The sequence below is a fragment of the Camellia sinensis genome, chromosome 7 (assembly GCF_055761805.1).
Source record: "Camellia sinensis isolate YWXY chromosome 7, ASM5576180v1, whole genome shotgun sequence".
Taxonomy (NCBI): Eukaryota; Viridiplantae; Streptophyta; class Magnoliopsida; order Ericales; family Theaceae; genus Camellia; species Camellia sinensis.
This window is the reverse complement of record NC_138967.1, coordinates 102,743,445-102,748,182: the sequence shown is the minus strand read 5'-3', so window position 1 is coordinate 102,748,182 and position 4,738 is coordinate 102,743,445. Positions and strand designations below refer to the sequence as shown.

Here is a 4,738-nt window from a genome sequence, read left to right as displayed (position 1 = left end):
GAGTAAGTGTAATTTTTTAAATGTGAGGAAATATCTATATTAGACAGAAACTTCGGGAAGTGTTAGCGTAATTTATCCTTTTAATTTTTACTTTGTTAAAGCCTCTGGTAGCACATGGAGGTGAGAAGCCATCCATGACCCAACTCAGATACTATATTAAAGTATCTAACTCAAAATTAATTGATAATAGAGTAGAGAGATCTTTACATTATATTAATAAAGTTTAGATGGTTTAGATTGACAATTTAGATAGCCTAACATACGTAAATTTTATTTATTTTTTATCTATCATTTTCTAGTTGCAACATTTATCTCTTTTGATTTTAACTTGTATTTCAATTTACCTGTCCTGTAAAATTTGAATAAAAGTTGAAATATGATAGATTAAAATAAAATTTAAGTAGAAGTAATTACTGGTGAAAATTAGTGGAAGGTAAATGTGATTTACCATTTCGATTATGGGAAAAGTTAGGGATCATGAAAATTTTGTTATGAAAATGATCATGAAAAATTTATGATTTTTGAATTACCTTGATTAGTGTGTGGTGTTTTATTCTAAGTGTAATCCAAGGGTCACGAAGCTTTCATGATTATTTTCATGAAAGGTTTTTCATGATACCTAGCATGGCTGTTCGATAATACCAAAGCCAGCCTTTTGTCACTTGTGACTGTTGTTGCCGGCGTTTCGGCTAAGAGAAATTTTCTTCTTAGTTTTGATTTGCTATTAAAATCCTGTCAGAAATTAATGATCATCTTCTATCGTAGAGATTTAGGGTCTTATATGCCTCTGTCTCTTCTTATTTTTCATCATCTTCATAGTCTACTGATTCCTCTGCACAGTTTCGGTGATTAAAGAGTCATCTATATCCATGGCTAAAAAAAGCTCCCCGAGGTTGCAGCACCCTCTGGGTAAATTTTTATTCATTTTTAAAATTGATTTGCCTCCACTTTTATGGTGTGCTTTTGGGATTACTGTCATCAATCTTGAGGAATCCTGACTCTAACTTAGAATGATTGATTGATTATTAAAAGTGAAATGAGGAATGTGTTATTACAATGAAAGTGCAGAAGTGCTAACTGTAATTAATCATAATACTACTTATTCTCAAGATGTATTTTGATTAAGTTCGTTTGGTGCAAGCCATTTTTTTATTTAATACTTATTTTTATGTTAAAAGTTTGTTTATTTTTATATGCCAGAAATGCGGCACAGAGAAATTGCTTCTATTAAAGATGAGCAACGGGATGGAATTCCGGTAAGTTATTTTCATCGTATTCATGTTTGCAATGCTCATACTTTGTTTTGTGTGTTACATTTATACTGTATTTGGTTGGGAGATTTAGAAAGGGATTTGGAAAGGGAAAGGAAAAAGGTGTGTGAAACTATGTGAAATATAGACATGATTTATTCACATTTCACCTACCTTTTCTATTTTCCTTTCCAAATCCCTCCTAAAATACCTCAACCAAGCACAGCATTAGGTTATGTTTGGATATTTTGGATTTACTTTTTAAAATTGATATGAACAACCAAACAAAATTATATATATATTAAACAAATACATATTATATTCTTCTTATTTTTTTCTAAACCAACTAAAACAAAAGAAAGGGATTTCGCTTGTTTCATTGAATTTTCATTTCATTTCTTTTTTCTTCTCTTTCTTTCTCTCCACAAATTCAAAATCCAAACATAATGTTAAGATTAGGTTATAACGTGGTTGCTTCTGAGGTGTAGGTGATTCTGGAAAAGGCTGAAGGAAGTGAGATACTTGACATGCCTAGAAAAAAGTGAGTATTATATCTACTTTTACATTTATTTTTATTTCACACATTTTGAATGCAATTCATATTTCATAGTATTTTGGTTATATAAATGATTTCCAAAATATAAATGCGGGTATGCCATGATCAAACCTGAAAAGGCTATGATCAACCTTTCTTATTTCACACCTTTCAATTTTTGTATGTGTTGAGTCTAATAATAACTTTCAATTTTTATGATATCAAATATATCTTTCTTATTTCTTTTGGGATGTGTAGATTCTTGGTTCCTACTGATATGTCTGTAGGCCAGTTTATGTGTGTCATACGGAAGACGTTTAAGATCAAACCTGAAAAGGCTATGATTATCCTCCTTAGGAATTTTGTGATCGCTACTGGTGAGATTCGTACTTTTCTTCCTTTTGATCTTTATGCTCCATTTGATTTACTAAAATAAGATAAAACAGAATGAAATATTCATTCCTTAGACTCACTCATTCCAAATAAAAGATTTGACATTGTGATAGAATGTTCGTTTCATTTCACTCCACTCCAGTAAATCAAACACTCTTAAAATTTTCTTTGAAGAAAAAAAAAAAAAAAAAATTTGTCTGAAACAATGATTTATTTTTTTTTTACCAGTAAAAAAAAAATATTCTTTAAAAATATAAAATTAAAGGTATAGAAAGATGACAAGTATTGAGAGATATTCAAAAAAGTACAAAATATCTTTACTATTGCTACTCGCAACCATCTAACCAACCCTCCGTCTCACAATTGTGTTTGATTTGAGTTTTTTGAATTAAGTTTTTTAAAAACTGAGTTTTTTAATTTTTGTGTTTTTTTTTTTGTTTTTAGTGAATATTTTTAAAATTTTAAACATTTTTTTTACTTTTTTAGATGCATCTTACTTAGATGTATCTAAAAAGTAAAAAATTTGTGAAAAAATATTTTTAAAAATTAATAAATACATAAAAATACAAAAAATGTATTGAATTCTCGTATTTTTTTTATATTTTTGGTATTTAGTGAATTTTTAAAAGGTTTTTTTTCAATTTTTTTTACTTTTTAGGAATATGTATGTTAGGTATGTTTAAAAACTAAAAAAATTACTCAAAATATTAAAAAAAATTCAGTAAAAATAAAAAAATACGAAAAATAAAAAAAGTAGAATTTTCTGAAAAGTGTTTTTGAAAAATGATAACCAAGCATTGTCTGAAACAATGATTTGTTGAATGCAGCTCTGTCGATGGCCGAAATTTATCAGGCAAATAAGCGGGAAGATGGCTGTCTTTATATGAGCTACGCCGAAGAGAACACTTATGGATAGCTTTTAAGACATGGGGCAGCCAAACCTATGCGAATAATATCTGCAAAGAAAAAGCATAATAAATAAAAGTGTTAAATATACAATGTGTTGGTGTGATTATGATCTTTGATATTTGGCTAATTATACTTATTTCTCTTGAAGTTTTGCATAATTACAGGAATTTTTCCTCTGATTTTATTAATAAAATTGATTGTTCTTTAAGGTAAATTATAAATACATTCATTAACGTTTGAGTAAAATACAAATCGCTCCTTGTAGTTCTGGAAATTACATTTCATCCCTTAAGGTTTCTAATTTCATAACAAATTACTCCATTTATTAATAAATTTTCAAGTCAATTAACATTTTTTAATGATGTTAGAAATATGTTTCAATTAATAATTTAGATGATTTTATTATTGTATAAGAGAACAATTATAAATTTTATTTTTTCAGTTAATTCTGTTAAATAAAAAATTATGTCAGGAGAATATTTATAATTTTTCAAATCACAGAGGGTAATCTATATTTTAAAAAAATCTCAGCTAATTTACCTTTTCCTTTAAGATTATTATCAAGATTTTTTCACTGTTAACCTTAAGTTAGGTCATTTAATAGAATTTGCTTATTACATAATGAGGTAATTGCTCTTTAGTTATCCTAACTGTTCAAATGATAAATTTACTTTCAGTGACTTTTTAGATAAAAACTAACAAAGAGCTATGCATATTTTAACATTGTTGAACAAAATTCTTAAATTTCATACAATATTAAATAAAACCCTAAATTGTTAATATATTATTAAAACTAGTAGTTGACCCGTGTATAGCACATGTTGTTTTTTAAAAAATAAAATATTTGATTGTACAATGTGTATTATAAAAGAATAATTTTAATTTTAATTGAAAATTAAAATTAAAGTATGATTTTAATTATTTATTTTGATAATATTGACACTATTTCTTGAATAATTATATATATTAATTTTAGTTAAATTATTTGTATATTTTTATAATTTTAGTTCTATCCTATTATAGAAATGTAATTATCATATAATAATTGTGTATCATATATATTAAATTGTAAAATAGTAAAATAAATACTCATTTTGATATTAAAAATAATAGTTAAATTAAAAGAAAATTAGTAACATAAAATTAAAAGTAATTCTGGTAAGTCGATGTTTATGCCTTGCTGTCACCTAGAGAATGATCCTCTTTATGTTGTGTACCTACAAACAACAAACAGGTTCCGGCGGGGTGATACGCAGAGTGAACCCCCTGAAGATTTTATTGATACCTTGTTTTCCCATATAGTATTCTTTCTTCTTTGTCTTTTGTGTTATTCTTAGTTTTTTCATACCTTTGCTTTAGATCTGGGTCTTCTACTTATAGAAGTCTCTTGTTCCTGTATCATTGTCCTTGGTCTGTGTATGCCACATCTCATTTAGTCTTCTTCTAATGATGTGACATCTTCTTTTCTCGTAATCACCTTTTATTGGTTCCTTCTTTGGCACTCATGCTCTTTGCCGATGCCTCATACAACTCGGCAAATTAGAATCTTGCTATTGCATGTATGGGGCCCTTGCCCATCAGCACCCACCCCTATTATAACTTGCTAAAACATTGCTGATCAACATGGGTTTTAATTTTGGTTATACCAATT

The 4,738-nt window shown here is 27.6% G+C and overlaps 1 non-coding gene across 1 annotated transcript; it reads left to right on the top strand.

The window, feature by feature from the left end:
- The first annotated feature begins 679 nt into the window (after positions 1–679).
- LOC114320104 (uncharacterized) lies at positions 680–3,284 on the top strand. The gene is made up of 4 exons (XR_014334644.1): positions 680–909; positions 1,201–1,256; positions 1,739–1,791; positions 3,006–3,284. It is a non-coding gene; the product is annotated as an uncharacterized LOC114320104 (transcript).
- Positions 3,285–4,738: the final 1,454 nt, after the last annotated feature.